Source organism: Terrapene carolina, unplaced genomic scaffold, assembly GCF_002925995.2.
Source record: "Terrapene carolina triunguis isolate 2854851 unplaced genomic scaffold, T_m_triunguis-2.0 Scaffold836, whole genome shotgun sequence".
NCBI lineage: Eukaryota > Metazoa > Chordata > Testudines > Emydidae > Terrapene > Terrapene triunguis.
Genome location: NW_020665187.1, coordinates 384151 through 405706, shown reverse-complemented (window position 1 = coordinate 405706; position 21556 = coordinate 384151). Strand labels below are relative to the sequence as shown.

The 21556-nt window shown below is 57.9% G+C and overlaps 1 protein-coding gene across 1 annotated transcript in view; it reads right to left on the bottom strand.

Moving 5' to 3' along the window:
- The window catches only part of NFE2 (nuclear factor, erythroid 2), an 18423-nt gene extending 8754 nt beyond the window's left edge, over positions 1-9669 (bottom strand). The window contains exon 1 of the mRNA XM_026660739.1: positions 9481-9669. The gene's annotated coding sequence lies outside the window, so the exon portion shown is untranslated. The remainder of the gene's footprint in view (positions 1-9480) is intronic.
- Between the last annotated feature and the right edge of the window lie 11887 nt (positions 9670-21556).

The following is a 21556-nucleotide window of genomic DNA, read 5'->3' as shown; positions in this document are numbered from 1 at the left end:
ACTTTGCTCCCTGCAGCACAGCGCCCCCTAGCGCCACCCTGGGGCAATAGGGCCAGCGCTGACTGCCAGGGGAGAGGGCCCCTCTGCTGAGCCCCCGTCCCGCTCCCTGGATCCGCAGCCCTCCCCAGGGCCAGCGCCGGAGCATGCGGGCAGGGCTGCCTCCCTCCAGCGATTTCACAAGAGGTTCCTTGCGGCAGGGGAGCCCCCGGGCTGCCGGGAAGAGAAGCAGAAACGGCCCCGTCACTTGCCAGCCCCGCCCGGCGCCCACGTTACCCCCTCCCTGCTGGCAGTGTCCTCCCAGGGGAACTTCCCTGCCGCTCCATTCAGCTCTGCCAAGCAATGACCCCCACGACACCCTCCCCCAGTCACACTGAGGCTCCCTGTATGGGGGGGTCAGAGTCTTTAACCCCCCAGTGGAACTGAGTCCCAGTGGGCTTGTGCCACCCCAGGAATTAACGAATGACATGGCCAGGACGGCTCCTTGGGGCCCAAAGGCACAGATCTCGGCTCCCCCAGTGGCTGGGCTGGTTTTCTGGGGCCCAAAGGGAGAGACCCCAGCTCCTCCCCCCCCCCCCCCATGGCCAGGCCAGCCCCCTGGGGCCCAAAGGGACAGATCCCGCCCCCCCCCCCCATGGTCCAGCAGGTTCTGTGGGGCTTACAAGGACAGGATCTGGCAGATCGACGCTCCCCTGCCCCACACCCCCTTCTCATTCCCCTCTAAGCCCACTCCCCCCCTCCTGGCTCTAAGGCTAAGGCCAGCCTTCCAAGGGCGGGCACCCAGTCAGAGCCGGATTCTCAGTAGAGATGGCCCTGCCAGGGGGACGCTGGGCAGCAGCTCCTTGGAAAGTCCAGCCCAGCTCCCCAGGGGGTTTAGCTGGGCCTGAATCTGTAATTTGCGTCCCAAGCTCAGAACGGCCACGAAGCCAGACCCGAAAGCACCCGCCTCCCGCTCCGTGCACTGGGGAAACCTGAGAGGCAATTCACAGGAAAGATGTGGGGAAGGGGGAATCCCAGGCCCGAGCCCCTGAGCCCAGCCCCGAACCTACGGAACTACGATTGGGGCAATAAACCACCTTGGCTGGCTCCTCCGGCTGTGCCACCCCCCCCCCACTGGCTACCGACTGCCATGCTGCGCCCCCCCTTGCTCCTCCGGCCACGGCTGCCAGCCGCGCTGCGGGCCGCCTTGCTGCGCCCCACCCTCACTCTGCCTCCTCCAGCCGTGCCCGCCGCCCCCCCATTGGCTGCCGGCCGCCCTGCTGCGCCCCCCCCTCGCTCCTCCGGTCGTGCCGCCCCCCCCCCATGGCTCCTCCGGCCGTGCTGCCCCCCCTTGCCTGCAGGAGGTCAGCACCGGCCGGCAGGCGTGCCACTTTTTGAAAATGTGCTGAGGGGAAGCGGCTGCTTCCCCTGCACCCCATTAGCTACACTACTGGCCCCTGCTGCCCGGGGTCCTGGCTGCCAGTCCCGCTGCTGTCCAGGGTGTTGGCCACTGGCCCCAGGTCCTGTTCGACCGCCAGGTCCCGCTCGGCCGCTGGCCCCGGGGGCTCCACTGCCAGCCCCAGGGTCCCAGCCGCCGGCCCTGCATGCGAGGTCCTGGCTGACGGATCCACACCTGTGGCTCCACACCCACCCCTAGCTGGGTCCCCAGCCTCCGCCACCTAACCCCCGTCCACGTCCCGCCCTCCCGGAGCCATAGCCCTGCTCCCGGCCCCAGCTCTAGGGGGTGGTGAGAGGCATGGATAGGGATAAGAGGGGTGCTGAGCTCCAAAAACACCCAGTGACACTGGGGCAGAGATGGGCACTGCCAAGGGCCATGCAGGTGGGTCCCATGTAACTGACCAGGCAGATCAGAGACTGTTTTACAGCTGATTGGTACCAACTGGGACACACCCATTGCTGTAGCAGAGAAGCAGCTGTTGGATAACGGGACACGGCACCTTTCCCCACATGACCACCCATCCAAACCCATCTGTCCCGCAGGCCCCACTGGGAAGCTAGTGAGGCAGTTCTGAGAGTAAATAGATTTCGTGGTGATAAAACCAGAAGGGCCCATTCAGATCCCTGCATCCAGCCTGGTAACTGATGGGCAGGATCTTTCAGACACGCGTCCATCCTCAACCAAAAGCCTCCACGGGATGGAGAATCCACCAGTCCGCTGGGAAGCTGCTCCCAGGACTAATTCCCCTCCCTGTTACAGACTCATGTCTCAATCCCAGTTTGAACTGGGAGGGATCCAGCCTCAGGGGCGGGGCATTCCAGAGGCTCCTACTCGCTATAGTTATTTGTTCGGTGTATTACGGTAGCATCTCGGATCCTCACTCATGGACCAGGACCCCAAGGTGCCAGGCGCTGTATAAACACAACAGATCCTGTGCCAAAGAGCTTACAGTCCAATGCAGCCAGCTCTGGGGTGGGATGCAGCAGCTTCCAGTCGGAGGCCTGGTCAACACTTAAAACGTCGGTCGACAGCTATGGGATTCAGGGGTGTGAAAAATCCACCCCCAAGACCTGGCCCCAGTAACCTCAGTTTGGACCTTCACTGGATCATCTCTGTCCCGCTGCATTTCCAAAGAGGCCGATTCAGCCTTTTTTAGCTCAAAAAACCCCCCATTTCTCTAAATCTGCTAGGTTTCTTGGTTTGTTTTTCCCCCCTTTGCTTTTGTCTCCATCCCTGGCAACTTTGAAAGGCTGTTTTCCTCCAAGGCCCGCTCTGGTTCAGGGAGGAATTGGTGGGGGAAGTTTTCTGGCTCGTGCTACGCAGGACGGCGGACGAGACGCTCCCAACGGCCCCTTCAAAGCTATTACAAACATTTCGTAATTTTCCAAAAATATATATAAAAAAAACCAACGGAATGTCGAAAGAGGAAACAACCCTTTGATCCCAGAAATATGGGGGTTGGTGGTTTTTCTCTGAAAAAGCCACCCCACACCATACACACACATGTGACTTAAGTAACCAATCAGAACTGGCCATGGGGAGCCTGTCCCCACTCCCAAATCCTTGAGCTGGGCCCTGACCCTGGCGCTGCCCTTGTGTTCCTTGCTCTCAACCTGCTGCCTTTGGGCATTGCGGGTGCACCGGGCTGGGCCCTGGAGGGGCTGGGGAGCAAGCGGCAGCTCCCTGCGGGGGCTGGTTGGCAGAGTGCCCTGTGCTGTCTCCTGAGGATGCCCTGTGGATGCCCCCAGCTGTCTCATCCCTCGTTCCCCGGGACAATAAACACTCCCCAGCCGCAGGAACGCCCAGCCAGACCACACGTTGTGCTCACTTCTGCTTTCAGGTGCTTTCCAGCAAGCGGGACGAGCAGCCGGCCGCAGCATCATCCCACCGGGACCGGGGTGGGGGCGGGGGAGGCTCAGCTCGGCAGCCTTGTGCCACCAATGCTTGGTTTCCACCGAAGCCAGCGTGGATGGGGTTAATGGGCCTGTTCATTACGGGGAGAGGGGGGATGAGCCAGGGTAAAGGCTGTGGGTGTGGGGCGGGGAGGTGGTGCCTGGATCCAGAACTCTGTCCGTCTCTCTCATCCCGTCCATTTGTCTCCCCTCCATGTGGATCAGAGCCCCCGGATCAGGGGCAGCTCCCCACAGGGCTGAACCCAATACCAGCTGGGGGCAGATTTGCGCCGAAGCAACATGAGATTCACTCTCCCGCCACCGGCGTCAGATCCCAAACCCAATTCCCCCCTTCAGCGCCACCAGTGGGGGCATTGGGCCTGGCCTAAATGTCAGATCCCTCCTGTTCCAAGCCACATTGTCCATGTGGTCTAGAGGTTAGAGCCCGAGGGAATGGAAACCAGGACTCCTGGGTTCTCTCCTTTGGCTCTGGCTGGGGAGTGGGGTCTGGTGGGTTAGAGCTATGGGGCAGAGCGACAGGACTCCTGGGTTCTAGCCCCGGCTCTGCTCCTGATTCCCTCGGTGAGCCCATTGTCAGAGCAGTTTTGCCACCTGATGCTAGGGCCCTATAGAAAGCAGAGCACTTTTATTGCAGGGAGATGCAGGGATCAGAGGGTTAAGGCACTGATCAGCCCCCTCCCCCACCGCAGCCTGTGGGCCGTTATCACCTTCTGGGGCCCCTGGTTTCCCGCCCGTGTTTCGACACAGGCCCCCTACGATTTCCCAAGGCCCCGGCGGGATGTTGCACAAGGCAAAACTGACGCCCGGCCTCTCTTGGTTAACACTGCGCCTGGCTCCCGCGGGGCACATCCCCCTCCCCTGCTCCTGGGTCCAGGGCGTGGGATGGGGTGGGGCGGGGGGGGGGGTTGCGGGGCCTCTCCCTGGGACATCCTCCTTAGGAAGGGCCTCCCCACCAGCCCTGGCCACTGCCCAGCCTCTTGGCTCATCAGGGTGGCCCTGCTCTGCACCCTTACCCCAGTCAGCCCTGCCATGCGATCAGCACCATGCACTGCAACAAATACTCCAGCACCCCCCAGCCATCCACCCAGCGCAGCCACTCGCAAACACTGGTTACTGCCCTTGTAGCATCGCGGGTAGTGCACTGGACTGGGACTCGGGAGAGCTGGGGTCTGTCCCTGGCTCTGGCCTGCTGGGTGACCTTAGGCAAGCTGTGCCTCTCTGTGCCTCAGTTTCCCCACCTGTACTATAGGGATCACAGCGCTGACTTCCTCAGTGAAGCGCTTTGAGATTGACAGAGAAGAGCCTGGGAGGATTGTTACTATGGCACTGGGAGCTGGCAGTTTGCACCAGACCCTGCGACGGCTCTGACAGCTGAGATCCCACTTCACCCACCAGCAGTGCTGACCCCTGCCTGCTCCCTCCCCTGTGCCCCACCCTGCCCTGCCTTCCAGCTGCTGGATCTCACATACTCCCCTACCAGATGGGACCCACATCCCCTCCCTCACCCACTCAGGTGTCACCCAGTGGCGCAGGATGGGGATACTTTCCCTCCAGACCCCTGCGCTTCCCAGCTGGCGTCCTGCAACCTTAGCATTAACAGGAGCCGGCGAGCATGTGTGCACCACTGCCCTCTGCTAGTCAGGATAAGGACTGTTCAGCTGTGTGTCAGAGGCCCTGCACTGCTGAGGGGGATTCTCCCTTAGTGCAGATGGCTTTGACACCAGGAGGATCTGAATTCTATGTCTCATGCAGCTACGACATGCAGCCTGGAACTGGGCGTGGACTTCCCAGTGCCCACAACATTGCTACAAGATTCTGCCCAGCTCCTGTACTTGTTGTGGGAAGACCCTACAATAACAAACCAGCATATGTGGCACAGTGCTCAGGGAGACCCTACAATAACAAACTAGCATGCGTAGCCCAGTGCTCAGGGAGACCCTACAATAACAAACCAGCGTGCACAGCAGTGTGCTCGGTGGGCTTTTCAAGCTCCCAGAGACGTTCAGGATCAGGCTGGCGTCAGTGCTGGGATGGGGCTGCCTGGGGCTTGAACCCAGAGCTGGGTAGGTGCTCAGGGCTGGGGCAGGGTATACAGGCAAAGGGGAGAGACAGGCAGAGACTTATGACTGGGCTCTGCCAATCTGGAGCCAGGCACCCCGCTCTCAGTGGTTGGGGGCAGGGGGTTCCCTCAGTACCATTGTTTGTTCTGCTACTTAGCCTGAGACGTAGCTTGTACCAAGCATGTGGAATGCTGATGCCCTGCGTGGGTTATTAGCAGCGGGAGTCGAACCTGCAACCAGATCATCGTCCCTAAGCCTAAAACATCAGTTCTTAGGCATGGCTGTACTAGGCCCATCAATCCAGACCTGGCCTAGGCACCACAAGAAGGGGACAGAGCACCACACTCAGTGGGAGTGGCTTATACTTGGGTAGGTGGGTGTTGTGTGCACATGCGTCAGTGTGTGAGCTCCACTGCCCTCTACTGGATGGAATCCACACCGCTCTACTCTGTGTCATAGCCCCTGTACTGCTCCCAGGGAGTCTCCCTGAGGTTCTGGGGGTCTAGGGTGCGACTCCTGTGACACCTAGAGGGGCTTGTCTCAAGGCCCTTCTTCCAACCCAGGCAAGGCCGAGCCCTGCTCTGAGCCAATGGCCCCTTCCCCGGAGGGATTGGTCTTCAGTGTCACTCCACTGGCTTGGAGGGACCCGATGGGGATCATGGTCAGTGTGTATGGGGGTGTGGAGCCAGCCCCAGATTCCCACCCTGGTTCTGGAAGCGCAGCCCCAGGGGGTGCATCCAGCCCCATCTCTGCCCCTAGCAAAGGGGTTCAATCCAGCCCCCCCGCTGGGTTGTTTCTCTGCAGTCACGGATGGAGATGATACAGAAGCCTGGCTAGAATCTGGCTTGCTTGCCCCTGGCTGGAGCAGCTGGCTGGGGATGGGAGCCTGCGTGGGTTTGGATTGGGAAGGCAGCTTTGGGACTTGCAGAGGCAGCTGCTTCTCGGTGACGCTGAGGTAAATCCAGGGTCATGCCATGCACCTGAGTGGGGCTAGTCCAGCTTCACACTGGCCTAGCTAAGTGCCGAGTTTGGCTCAGAGGGGGTGGAAGCGGGCACGGCTCTTCCAACCCTGTGTGCCAAATCAGCACCCCAAGCCACGAGCCAGAGATGGGGCAGGGAGACGGCTTAGATCCCCCAGGAATGCAGGCCTCTGCCCCCGGAGCTGAAGGAGAATCCCCACTAGCTGTTAGCAGTATAGGGTGTATGACACACAGCTCAGCCTTTATGCCCCACGTGTTGCTCTACTGAGGCTAAGGGAGACTGGACACCTGCTCCGGGGTGACACTCGCTTGGAGACAGGAGTGAGCTGAGACCCTGCAGGGAGATATTTCCTTTGCTGTTTCTCGTTGTTACCAGTCTGAGGACAAAGCTGCTCAGCTCCTCAGAAGGAGAGAGAGATACAGGAACCCCCTTATCGCCCCTCAGCGTGAGGCCCAGGGCCCACCCCCTCCAGGGGCAGACTGGGCTGGCCCCTAGTCAGGTACATGAGTACCCAGCCAGGGCCTGGGCACATTCAATAAGCCAGTGCTGCAGAGCTGCTGATGGCCTGTCTGGCAGGGGGGCATCACCCGCACTGCTAGATTTCCCTGGTACCTCCAACAGCCTCCGCACCCAGCTCTCAGGCATCCCCGGCACTGCCACATCCCGGGCACCTCCACCAAGCCAGCCACCCCTCTGCCTGGGAGTTTGGGGCTCTGGCAACACCCCCAGTCCAAAAAGCAAACAGAGCCCAACCTCCCTGAGCTCTGCCTAGTTCCCAGTTGATGCTAAACGGCTGTGGGCTGCGCTGCACCCCAGAAGTGACTGCTTTTGGGCAGTGAGGGAAGAGGTCCCTGTGTCAGCAGTCCTGGAAACCCTCTGGGACCCTTCAGGGATAGAATCCAGCCCCTGCTGCTCTGAGCGCGCAGCCCCTGGCACTTGAGCTGAAGGGGAATCGCTGTTGGCTGTGAGCGGGTTATGACACTTAGTGAAGCAGAGTCTGCAGCCATCCAGGAGAGGGCAGTGGTTAGAACTAACTGGCTGGTCACCGGTACTGAGACCAGCCAGGCCCCTCTCCAGGAAGAGGCTGGGAAGAGACAGGCTTGGAGCAGGGTCCCTGGGGCAGCAGAAATGGCCCCAGGGGAGGGCAAGGCCAATGGGCCATCAAGTCCAGGACCTGGCTCCCCCAGTGAGACCCCCAGTGTGTCCAGCCGACCACAGACCTGTCCCCGGAGCCCAGGCCTGGTTCTGCTGCACAGCCCAGCAGCGCCTGGGGGCTGGATCGACTCAGCCCCACAGCCTCGGCCTCTCTAGTTACTACCAGTGTATTGCAGCCGCAGGTGCCAAGCCCATTTCCCTTTGTCTCTGTGAGATCATGTGGCAGGGAGTTCTGCTGGTTCACACTGTCTCCCGCACACGGTCAAACCCCGCCCTGCTGACTTCAATAGCAAACACTGTCATGAAGCCAGGGCCTCGGGAACCGCATGGCAGCTGCAGGGAGCGAGCTTAGCGCTCGGCCCCAAGAACCCAAACCCCGACACAAGCTAAAGGAAAATCTCCTGCAGCTCTTTGCACTACCGGGTCTATGGGCCATGGCTAGCAGTGCTGGGTGCACCCAGGAGAGGGCAGTGGTGCACATATGTGCACAGCCCCCCACACCATTTAGATTGTCCTTTTCCACCAATGTCCCACCCAAGCCCCAGACCTGGGTTCAACCTTCAGAGCAAACGCTCGACTCTCAGCAACCTGCCAGGAGCAGAAACCTGCCGTGCACCACAGAAACAAGCACTGGAGCCACACAGCCACGAGCCCCGGGGGAAGAGGAGCCGCCAGTGACCCCACCCCCACCCCACTCACCCCACACTGAGGGGACAGTGCAAATGCCCATGAGCCCCCCATGGGAGCTGCTTCTCGTGTAGCTGCTGGGAGAATTTGCTGACCTCTGCACTGGCTCCATGTGTGTGTGTGTGTGCACTCTGTGTGTAGGGGTGTGTGTGCAGTGTGTGTGTGTAGGGTGGGTGTGTTTGTGTGTGCACTCTGTGTGTAGGGGTGTGTGTGTGCACTGTGTGTGTGTAGGATGTGTGTGTGTGTGTATATAGTGTGTCTGTGTGCGTGTGCACTCTGTGTGTAGGGGTGTGTGTAGGATGTGTGTGTGTGTGTGTGCATACAGTGTGTCCGTGTGTGTAGGGGGGTGTGTGCACGGTGCGTGTGTGTAGGATGTGTGTATGGTGTTGTGCACCCAGGAGAAGGTGATGCGGGGGGGAGGTGGGCTGTGTTTTCCATTCACCTCCAGCGAGTCACTAACTCACACCCAGGAACACAAGGGTGCAGACGGGAGAAGGCGGCCCCCAGGCTGAGCCCCCCCTCCTGACCTGCCTTCTCTCTCCTGCCCTCTCAGAGACAAACCCTACCCCCGCCGAAGCCCGGGCAAGTCTCCGCAGGACCCCGCAGCACAGCGACTGCCCCACAGGCCACTGAGCGCAGACCTCCAAACCCAGCAGGGTGGAGCCCGTCTGATCAGAACCCCCAGGGGCTGCAGCATCCCTGCCCCACATGCCCAGCGCTTCATACCCCCAGCTTCCTCGTGGGCCCCATGCCTGCCCCCAGAGCCACGTGTCCCCAGCCAGCTCACAGAGATGGGTCCGAGCACCAGGTTTCCGACCGGGATCTGGGTCGGACCCTTCCCACAGCTCGGGTGGCCGGATAGAGATGGCGATCTGGGGGGGTGGGGGGAGGTTGGACGGGGACAGGGATCCTGGTCAGGGGGTTGGGGGGCTAAACAGGGCTGGGGATCCGTGTCGTGGGGGCAGCATTGGAATCTGGGGGTTGGTGCTGGGATTGTTCCAGAGCCTGGGGCCCCAATCCTGGCACATCGGGGGGGAGGGGCTCTGAACCACCCCAGCCAGAAGTTCCATGCAGGCAGGACAGGGCTCATCCCCCCCCCCCCCCCCCCCCCGTGACCCCCCTGCCTTGGGAAAATCTCCCGCCACCAGCTCCCACCTCCAGTTCCCAGCACCTGCCGGAGCCGCGGGGACCTGAACAAAGTCTCCTTTGAGAGGCCGTGGCTGGGCCAGGCACCGCTGCTGGCTCTTACCTGCCTGGGATCCCCAGCCGGGGTCTCGCTCTTTTTCCCCGTCTCCCTCACGGTGGCTCCTTCCCGCAGGACCCCGAGGTGCTGGGGCAGCCGAGCGTGGTCCGTGCTGCGAGCCGGGGGGGCCTTCTCAGGGCACCTCCATCCTGGGCAGCCCTGGGGGGCGCACGGAGGGCAGGGCTCTCGTCCGTGTTCTCCTCGGTGAGGCTCTGCGCCTCTCCCTGGGGTTGCCTGTTATTACATAAGCGGGGCCAGCCCTGCCCCGCCGTCTAACGGCCTCCCGCCCCCCCGCGAGGTATGGAGGGGAAGCCACAGAGCGCAGTGTCCGTAGGGGATGCCCCCCCCACCCCCGGCCTCCGGGGGCTGCGCTGCAGGGAAACAGGAGCCCTCGCTCCACGGCACACGGTGATAACAAGGACACACACCACAACACACAACACGACACAACCCCCGACAACACCCAGCCACGCAAAGACTCCTGCACGCAGCACCATGCACACACACACACACGCTTGTGCATATACACAAACACAGCCACACGTGTGCACACAGAGCCCCCTCCCCCACGCACACAGAGTCTCACACACACACACAGCCGCACACGCACAGCCACACATACAGCCACACGCACACACACAGAGCCCTTCAAACACCCACCCAGCCACACACACACACACACTTGTGCATATGCACAAACACAGCCACACGTGTGCGCACAGAGCCCCCTCCCCCGCGCACACAGAGTCTCTCACACACACACACACAGCCGCACACGCACAGCCACATGCACACACACAGAGCCCCTCAAACACCCACCCAGCCACACACACACCCCCTCGTGCATACTCACAAACACAGCCGCATGTGCACACAGAGCTTGCCTCCCCCACATACAAAGCCACAGACACTCACAGACACACATACAGCCACACACAGAGAGAGCCCCACAAACACACACACAGCCACACATGCACGCACAGAGCCCCACAAACACACACAGCCACACATGCACGCACAGAGCCCCGCAAACACACACAGCCACACATGCACGCACACACAGCTCCATACACAAAGACAACTTTAAAAGGGATTATTGAGCCCTGAGAAAGACAAACACAAACCCACAGACGCAGCCCCCAGCTGAGCTGAAATGTTACGTGGGTTCATCCACAGAGGCGCATTCGTTCCTTCTTTTCCCCCCATTGGAGCCCAAGAACTTTTGTGACTTTTTGCCACAGTTCGGTTAAGTCTCAAATATACCCAGGTGGGAGTGCAATGCAAATTCATTTTTACTCAATAAAACAGGTTGAGTTTGTCCCACAGGAACCGGCGGCGGGGGAGGGGGGGGAGAGGTGCCTGCAGCCGGTGGAGCACAGCGACCCTGGGGGCAGCTGGGGGGCGGCAGGGTGACCACGGGGGTGCAGGAGGGCATGATGAGGGGGGCACCAGAATCATCAATTGTGTCTTTTATGTGAGAATCTCGCACATTTGTTAACCCCCCGCCAGCCATTACCCAATTGTGCTGATGGGGAAACTGAGGCACAGAGAGGGTGTGGGACTGGCTGAAGGTCAGACAGAAAAGCTGAGGCAGATATGGGGAGCGGAACCCAGGTGTCCTGACTCCCAGCTCCCTCTGCTCTAACCCACTCCACTCCACCATGCAAGCCACTTGGGTACTACAAACAACAGGTCCTTAGAGTCTCAATGGGGCAGCCGAGGGCTGAGCGGGCCACTTCTGGGAGGACAGTGGGGTCTTGTGGTTAGAGCAGTGGAGACTGGGAGTCAGGACTCCTGGGTTCTATCCCCAGCTCTGGGACAGGTGTGGGGTCTGGTGATTAGAGAAGGGTTGTGTGGGGGAGGCAGGGAGAATGGGCATCAGGACTCCTGGGGGGGGGGGGGGGGGTCAGGGGAGAAACCGCCAGGCCATTGTCGGAAGGGGCGGCTACACCCGCCTGGTGAAGGCCCGTGAGAAGGAACCAAAACTGGCCGATTGCACAACGAGTCAGACACATTGTCTCCGAGGCAGGGGCTTTCCATGGAGAACCGTCCCCATGGGGAGGAGGCCTGTTCCCTGGGGTGGGTGGTGAGTGAACCCCCTCACCCCTGGGAGTTCCCTGCCGTTGGCCCCGGAGCCGGTGCCATGGACGTGGGTTGCCATGGCGGCTTGGAGATGCTGGGCCAGGACACAGGGGAAAGGGGGCCCTTGTCCAGCTAAGCCCCACAAGGCCTCATTGTGAGGAGGCTACAGGGCCTAAGCCAATGGCAGCCTGGCTGGGGGCTGCCATGTGGGCCTGAGGCTCAGGACACCTGGGTTCTATTCCCAGCTGGGTGACTCTGGGTAAATCTCCTTCCCTGCTTGTGCCACAGTTTCCCCTTCCACCTTTTATCTGTCAAACTTGTGAGCTTTTGGGGGCAGGAGTTGTGCCTCACTCTGGGTCTGTGCAGCGCCCGGCACACTGCGGGAGCCCGGAATATAAATAATAAAAATGGTTTACACTCTTTTTTAGTATTTTCTGATTGTTTTTTTCCCGTAGCACCCATGGGTCCGAGCAGAGAACAGGATCCCACCGCGCCAGGTGCTGTACATACCCATTGAGTCCCTGTCCCAAAGAGCTCACAGACAGCTCTGCATAGGGGTCTAGTGGGTTACAGTGCGGGACATGGGAGTCAGGACTCCTGGGTTCCGTTTCTATCTCTGGGTAGGGAGTGGAGGTCAGTGCTTAGAGCAGGGGTGACTAGGAGCCAGAACTCCTGGGTTCTATTCCTGGCTCTGGGAGAGGAGTGGGATCTAAGAAAGGAAACTGATGCATAGAGAGGGGCTGTGACTCCCCCTGGGTCACCTAGCTGGAAACACAGGCATTAGCTCTCCTGGATATTTCTTACTGCACCTTGTGCTAGGTGCAGTATATTCATAGCCCAGAATTCCTGGGTTCTAATCCAGTTCTGAGAGAGGAATGAGGTGCAGTGGGTTATATCAGGTGGACTGGAAGCCAGTACGCCTGGGTTCTACCTCCAGCTCTAGGAAGGGAGCGTGACTAGTGGTTAGAGCAGGGGGCCTGGGAGCCTGGACTCCTAAGTTCTCCCCCGGCGCTGGGAGGGGAGCGACTCCTGCCAGGTTGAACTTGAATCACATTGGCCATCGAGGAGCAAACGGCCTCATTGCTTGTCACCGTGAGCCATCCCCACCCCCCTCCCAGAGCCAGGGATAGAACTCAGGTGTCCTGCCCCCCCGCCCTCTCCGAAACCACTAGACTCCCCTCCCAGAAGGGTCCTGGCTCCTAGGCAGCTCCAGCGAGTGGGTGCAGGCTGAGTCCACATGTCCTGCAGTTTTGGGGGGACCCTGGCGGAGCGCTCAGGGAGTGCATCCCAGTGGGAAGTGCACCCCCGCACCCCAGGGCATGGCGGGGGGGTGGGGGGAGGAGGGATCCTATCCCTGAACAGCCCCAGGGCAGTGGGGGCTCTAGGGCTGAGGCTGGGGGAAGGTTGCCTGAATCTCAGCCCTTTCATGCTCCTGGGTTCCCCCTCCCCCAGGGCTGGGCCAGGCCAAGGCAGAGACAAAGGCCCTTTTATGGGCCCAGGTAACCAGGCATCCCCATGCACCTGTCTTAAAGGCACAGGCAGTGTTTCTGCTGCACACACCGCTCCCTGGCTGTGAGCCCTGGCGTGTGCCCTGTCTTCACTCAGTGCATGCGTGTGAGCGTCATGGGATGACATGAGGCACACGTCTGTACCGGGGCTCACATGGAACGACCCCAGCAGCATGTGTCTGTGGCGTGCATGGCACAGGAGTGCTAGCTCAGTGCATACCTGCCCCATGTAAATAACATGCAACACCCCCCAACATGGCTTAATGGGGATCATACAGCCGCATACGCCTGCAACATGCAACCCATGTGGATACTAGATCAGCACATGCAGTACGTGTCAATGCTAGATGATCATGACTGCAACATGTAATATACATGAATGTTAGAGCAGCACATATCTTCAACATGTATACATGTGAATGCTCGGTCATGGTCCTGATTCTGCTCACACTGGTGTAAATCAGGAATCACTCTGTTCAAGTCAGTGAAGTTATATGGGTGTCAAGCTCTGGTCCGAGGAGACTCAGGCCCCAGGTACATTGGCACATGCCAGCAGCACATAGGAGTAGCAGCGCTGCACACAGAACATAGGAATATCACAGCACACGCTTGCCGCATGCCTTACACATGAACCCTGGTGGCATGAGCTAGTAGTTACACAGCTGTGACATGTATGGCATGGGGATGCTCTAGCAGCACAGAACTGTGACTTGCTTTCTAGAGCAAGAATACAGCTCACGGGACACATCTGCAACATGCTTATACATGAATCCTGGTCAGCATCTAGCTGTAATGGGCACCACACAGAAATACCATGTGTATAATGTATTATGCAGGGCACGTAACATAGGGATCCCATGTTAGCACATGTCTGTAACATGTCCACAGTAATACCATGGCAGCATGTCTGTAACAAGCAGCACACAGGAATGCCACGGCAGCGCATGTCTGTAACACACAGCACACAGGGATGCCACAGCAGCACACGTCTGTAACACACAGCACACAGGAATGCCACGGCAGCGCACGTCTGTAACACACGGCACACAGGAATGCCACAGCAGCGCACGTCTGTAACACACGGCACACAGGAAAGCCATGACAGTGCACGTCTGTAACACACGGCATACAGGAAAGCCACGGCACTGCACGTCTGTAACACAAAGCACACAGGGATGCCACAGCCAGCACACATCTGCAACACGCGGCACACAGGAATGCCACAGCCAGCACACATCTGCAACACGCGGCACACAGGGATGCCATGGCAGCCCAGCTGGCACATGCCACACTAGGGTATCACAGCCAGGGTATCACAGGCTCTGACTGTTTTCCCTCCCTTGTGCGACCCCCTCCCCACCCCACAGGAAGGCCGTTACTGTGGTTTCTGTGCCACCTCCTGTGTTTTGTGCCATATGGACAATTTATAACCCCCAGGGCCTAAGCCTATTTCTGGGGCTTCCCTCTAGCCTGCCCAGGGGATCTTGGGACTCGTAGTCTGAGGAGGGGGCCGGAGCGCCATTTGCAGCAGCAGGGGAGCAGCTCAGCTCCCTAGGCCCAGGGATGCTTGCCTGAGCCAATGCTGGGCTGGAGCTGCAGGGAGTGGCGACCCCACCAGGATAAAGTCAGGCCCTTTTGTTCAGTGCAGTGAAGCAGCCACCCCACCCACCCCAGAGGTGGCTGCATTTCACTGCTGGAGAACAGTTTTCTGAATAAGGATCTGCCAGGCTTGGTAGCAATGTGGGGCTGGGGCTGGGTGCAGGTGAGCCCCCCTGCCTCCCTCCCACTTACTCTAGCCCCAGCCACTCCTGCTGTCACCCCAGACATGCCAGGTTCAAGTCCTGGGGATGCTCACTGCCCAGGCTCCCCCTGGGCCTGTGGGGAGGCACTGAGGGGCGTGGGTAGGGGGGCCAACAGGGGCCCCAGGAGAGCCTGTTTGTCCAAGTGAATAGTGGGGGCATGAGGCAGGGAGCGCAGGGCAGCAACTATTAGGGATGGGGCTCCAGCCGGACTGATCCTGGAAGGGGTCTGTCTGTCCAGCTGTCCAAGGGTCCCCCGACTCTGAAGGGGGTGTCTGTGTGTCCTTCAGGCCTGACGGATCCGGATGCCAACCTGGATTGGACCCTGCCCCATGGAGCAGCACCCTGGACCCAGATTCTGGAGCGACTCAGCCCGAAAGGTGGGTGGGGGGCCAGTTGGGTGAGTGGCTCTGGGGGCACAGACTAGACAGGACCGCCCCTTCAGCTCCAGGGGGGACCCAGCACAGCTGGCCCACCCCCCGCCTGGACCCGTTGCTAAAGAGCCCAGCCAACGTTATGTAACTGGTCTCGCGGTGGGGTGGCTGCCTGGTCTAACGCAACCTTTATCAGCATGGCCCAGCATATCCGCCCCTGGCAGCGCCCGGCCCAGCTTCCTCTGCAACCGGCCGGGGAGGCCGCAGGGCTGGTATCCCTGACACCCAGCGCTTCCCCTCCGCAACCAGAGCCCCTACCCCGACCCGCGGCTCCAGCAGCCCCCGCCACTGAGAGCTGTGGGGACCTCCCTGAAGTTACGGAGCAGGACTGGAAATAGAACCCAGGAGTCTTGGCTCCCCTCCCCGCCCTGCCTCCCCACAACCACTGGACTCCTCCCCCTTCCCGGAGCCAGGGATAGAACCCAGGAGCCCTGGCTTCCCGCCCCCACTGTAACGACTACACCCCCTCTCCCCTCTCCTCCCAGAGCCAGGGATAGAACCCAGGAGCCCTGGCTCCCAGCCCCCTGCCACTCTAACCACTAGATACCACTGCCCCAGGGACTCAGCTCCTCTGTGCCAGGGGATTGTGCAAGCAAAGAGCACCCCCTGCTGTCAAGAGGCAGCCGGGCTCCCAGGGCCACCCTCCAGCCATCTCGGTTTGGGGCTGATCCATGCGGGGGAGGGGGGCAGTGCTGGGTTTTCCCTGCTGGGGTTTGAGGTTTGCACCCCCACAACATGGGATTAGCTGCTCTCATCCACAGCCCATGTGCACGGGGGAAAAAACAGGGACAGTTCAACCAGCAGAGACTGTCAATGGGGTAGGAAGGGGCTGTGGGTCGGGATTGAGAGGCACTGGCAGAGCTGCGGGGCTGGGAGCCCAGGGCTGGGGTAGCAGGGGGCTGCGGGTCGGGATTGAGGGGCACCGGCAGAGCTGTGGGGCTGGGAGCCCAGGACTGGGGTAGCAGGGGGCTGCGGGTCGGGATTGAGGGGCACCGGCAGAGTTGGGGGCTGGGAGCCCAGGACTGGGTTGAGTTGATGCCAGGGTCTGTGTGGTTCCAAGCACCGGCTGCAGAGCTGGATGCCAAGTCCCACAGAGTGCAGGGGACAGGACGGGACTGGTCCTATCTCAGTATGTGGGGGAGGGGGGCTCCATCGCTCAACAAGGGGTGGCTGGGCCTGTGATGCCCGCTTTGCTCCCCTCGTGGTTTCTGGTTTTGGGGACACATGCGCACCAGGCTGAGCCCCCACAAACTCATCTCACCCAGAGCTCTGAGACAGGAGCACCTTCCTTTGATGGCCTCATCACACCCCTACCAGCCCTGTTTGGTCCCCAAGCCCCCCCATGCTGTCCCTGCTGTGACCCCCCATGCCAGCCCTGCCCCCCCATGCCGTCTCTGCTATGCCCCCCACATAATGCTAGCCCTGCTGCACCTTCATGCAGCCCTGCCACACACCCAACCCCATGCCATCCCTGTCCCCCCATGCCAGCCCTGCTGTGCCTCTGCTGTGGTTCGGTCTTTAATGATAGGGTTGTGGGGTGTTTCCCAGAAGGGCTCTGGCCTTGTGTCCAGCCTCTTCCAGTGCCATGGGCCCCGATGGCAGGACAATAGGGGGAGGGGCGTGAGACCCATGACCCCACCCTAAGCAGGGCCCACAGGTGCTCCCAGGCCTGGGGAGCGTTACCTGTCAGCTCTGTGCTCTTAGGGAACCAGGGTGCAGTACCCATCCTGACATGCGAAAGACCCTTCCCCCCACCCCCCAGCCTCTGCTTGAACCAAAACCGATAAGGCGGTGGGAGACATCTAAACCCCTCCGACAAGGGCGACAGGATTAAGGCAACTCCCCAGCCTCATTTGCATCGAAGATGGGCCAGGGAGGCACCTCCATTAGCTCACAGAATGGAGAACAGAGATTCCAAGGCAAGAACTGCACGGAACTCTGGGACCAGAAAAGCAGGGAAGCAGTGCATCATGGGGGATCTCTGCTCCAGATGTTAATGAACCCATGCCTGCACACACCCAGCTCACTCCTTATGAGACCAATACTAGTTAATAAATCCTTTATTGGTACAGCCAGGAATGATCAGCTCCCATTGTCTAGCCTGAACAAAACAACTTTGGTATCTTCCCTGGAGCCATCAGTTTACACAAACAAATCTAGTGTTCTCCCTTGAACCAGTTGTTTCTTGACAAAAACCCCCTACCCAAGCTTCACAGAGTGGTGAGAACCCAGCTCTCTCTCTCTCTGTATAGCCTTCTGACCCTGACTTGTGTGATCAATTATAGTTTTCTAAACCTGACTTTTATAATCAAATTTAAATTAGATTTAATATTATAACTGCTTTGTTTGTTTGGCTCCCCTATGGTTATTACTTGGCAATAAATAATTTTCATGATTAAGCTGGTTGCTTCTCTCTCTCTCCCCCTTGTGGGTGTTTTTTGGTTTCCTCATTCGCTCTGCAGCGACGCTCCTCATACCTAAGCTAAAAGATCCCTGCAGCGCCCAAAAAGAACAATTGTAACGTGAAAGTGGGGATAGAGACGTGCTGAACCTGGGACATAGAATCATAGAACTGGAAGGGATCTCGAGAGGTCATCTAGTCCTGCCCCCTGAACTCAAGGCAGGGTTAAGTATTATCTAGACCAGGGGTAGGCAACCTATGGCACACGTGCCAAAGGCGGCATGCAAGCTGAATTTCAGTGGCACTCACACTGCTTGGGTCCTGGCCACCAGTCCGGGGGGGCTCTGCATTTTAATTTAATTTTAAATGAAGCTTCTTAAACATTTTAAAAACCTTATTTACTTTACATACAATAGTTTAGTTATATATTACAGACTTATAGAAAGAGACCTTCTTAAAACATTAAAATGTATTACTGGCACGCGAAACCTTAAATCAGAGTGAATAAATGAAGACTCGACACACCACTTCTGAAAGGTTGCCGACCCCTGATCTAGACCATCCCTGACAGGGGTTTGTCTAACCTGCTCTTAAAAATCCCCAATGATGGAGATTCCACAACCTCCCTAGGCAATTTATTCCAGTGCTTAACCACTCTGACAATTAGGAAGTTTTTCCTAATGTCCAACCTAAACCGCCCTTGCTGCAATTGTAGCCCATTGCTTCTTGTCCTATCCTCAGAGGTTAAGACGACCAATTTTTCTCCCTCCTCCTTGTAACAACCTTTTATGTACTTGAAAACTGTTATCATGTCCCCTCTCAGTCTTCTCTTCTCCAGCCTAAACAAACCCAATTTTTTCAATCTTCCCTCATGGGTCATGTTTTCTAGACCTTTACACATTTTTGTTGCTCTTCTCTGGACTTTCTCCAATTTGTCCACATCTTTCCTGAAATGTGGCACCCAGAACGGGATACAATACTCCAGCTGAGGCCTAATCAGCGCAGAGTAGAACGGAAGAATTACTTCTCGTGTCTTGTTTACAACACTCCTGCTAATACATCCCAGAATGATATTTGCTTTTTTTGCAACAGTGTTACACTGTTGATTCATATTTAGCTTGTGATCGAGCATGACCCCCAGATCCCTTTCCTCACTACTCCTTCCTAGGCCGTCATTTCCCATTTTGTATGTGTGCAACGGATTGTTCCTTCCTGAATGGAGTACTTTGCATTTGTCCTTATTGAATTTCATCCTATTTACTTCAGACCATTTCTCCAGTTCATCCAGATCATTTTGAATTTTAATCCTACCCTTCAAAGCACTTGCAACCCCTCCCAGCTTGGTATTGTCCACAAACTTTATAAGCCATTATCTAAATCATTGATGAAGATATTGAACAGAACCGGCCCCAGAACCGATCCCTGCGGGACCCCACTCGTTATGCCCTTCCAGCATGGCTGTGAACCACTGATAACTACTTTCTGGGAACGATTTTCCAACCAGTTATGCACCCACCTTATAGTAGGTCCTTCTAGGTTGTATTTCCCTAGTTTGTTTATGAGAAGATCACATGAGACAGTATCAAAAGCCATACTAAATTCAAGATATTCCACATCTACCACTTTCCCCCTATCCACAATGCTTGTTACCCTGTCAAAGAAAGTTATCAGGTTGGTTTGACATGATTTGTTCTTGACAAATCCATGCTGACTGTTACTCATCACCTCATTATCTTCTAGGTGTTTGCAAATTGATTGCTTAATTATTTGCTCCATGATCTTTCTGGGTACCGAAGTTAAGCTGACTGGTCTGTAATTCCCCGGGTTGTCCTTATTTTCCTTTTTATAGATGGGCATTATATTTGCCCTTTTCCAGTCTTCTGGAATGTCGCCCATCTTCCACGACTTTTCAAAGATAATTGCTAATAGCTCAGATATCTCCCCAGTCAGCTCCTTGAGTATTCTAGGATGCATTTCATCAGGCCCTGGTGATTTGAAGACATCTAACTTGTCTAAGTAATTTTTGACTTGTTCTTTCCCTATTTTAGACACTGCCAGTGAAAATGAGATAGGATCAGTCTCTATGTTAGACGTCCAATCGCAAACAACCTTCTTGGTGAAAACCAAAACAAAGAAGTCATTAAGCACCTCTGCCATTTCCACATTTTCAGTTATTGTCTTTCCCCCCCTCATTGAGTAATGGACCTCCTCTGTCCTTGGTCTTCCTCTAGCTAGTTTGATCTCGTTTTGTGCCTTGGCTTTTCTAATTTTGTCCCTACATACTTGTGTTATTTGTTTATATTCATCCTTTGTAATTTGACTGAGTTTCCACTTTTTTGTAGGATGCTTTTTTGAGTTTGAGATCATTGAAGATCTCTTGGTTAAGCCAGGGTGGTCTCTTGCCATACTTCCTATCTTTCCTACGCAGTGGGATAGTTTGCTCTTGTGCCCTTAATAATGTCTCTTTGAAAACCTGCCATATGAGGGTGGCAGACTGAAAGTGCTGCTCGACCCAGCCTGCCCAGGCGTACTCTATCCCGGTGCGGTGCCTATGGCATATGAGGGTGACAGCTTGGAGGTGCTGTTTGACCCAGCCTGTTGAGTCCAAGGGCATATGAGGGTGCCAGCTTGGGAGTGCTGCTCGACCCAGCCTGCTGAGTCCAGGGACATATAAGGGGTCAGCTTGGGAGTGCTGATTGACCCGGTCCTCTCAGATGTTCTCTGTTAATGTGTGTGTGTGTTCGTCTGATTCTGGGGCTGGAAGAACCGAGGTCCTGCAGGACAGCTCCATGGGGAGGGAACTTACAGCAGGGAGAAGTAGAGCTCTGTATGAGAACACAAGTGACACAAGCAGTACATTGATAGAAGTACAGAACCCCACCCCCAGAAAAGTAACCCTAATAAATGAGCCTACCTCAAAGCTGGTAACAGGGGGGCGGAGCTGCCACCTGAGGGGCCCCCCCACCCGCTGGGCTCAGTCTCTGGGGCTGTTCACGCCCCCCCCCCCCAAGGCTGCCAGCTGGGGGTGGGGACCTGGTTAGCGCCAATTGCAGGGTGGTTTGGGGGCTGTGGACAGTCTCTCTGTGGGCAAGCCAGGCTCCAGACCCCGGCAGGTCCAGTCGCCCAACCTGGGGCAGCTGCTGTCAAACCTCCAGCTCCCCACTTCCTCCTCTGGGCCCCCCATCGCCCTCACCCAAGACCCCCTGGGCCCCTCTGGCAACCCCCCTGACTGATGCTCAGGAGATGGAGGCGGTGCTAGGAAAGGGGCTCCTCCCAGCCGTGCTGTCCCTCCTGCCCCCAGTGATGTAGCCCTGAACCCTCCCCTCGACACACCTGTCACTCAGGGGGCGGGGGGATGATCTGGGCCCTGGGGAGGGGTGGGCTTTTCTGCAGGGCTTAGACAGGAAGCAGCAACACCCCAGCTGCCTGGGCGTAGGGGGACAACTTGGCCCTGGGCCCATCCCCCTGATAGGAGAAAGACCCCAGAGATGTGCCCGCAAGCGGCGCTTACTTCCCACCAGGAATCTAGCAGAGGCATGGACTGATGCCCCAGCTTGTGGGGGGAGCTGGCTGGGAGGGGGCTGGGCCAGCTTCACAGGAGGTACCAGACTGACACCAGCCCATGGATTGGACCTTCTCAGCCCAGCAGTGACGCGGAGCAGTGGGCGGCTGACGCCTAGAAGAATTAGTAGGGGAAGCAAAAGTGGATGTGAACCTGGGAGGCAGTGACCATGAGATGGTCGAGTTCAGGATCCTGACACAAGGAAGAAAGGAGAGCAGCAGAATACGGACCCTGGACTTCAGAAAAGCAGACTTTGACTCCCTCAGGGAACAGATGGGCAGGATCCCCTGGGAGAA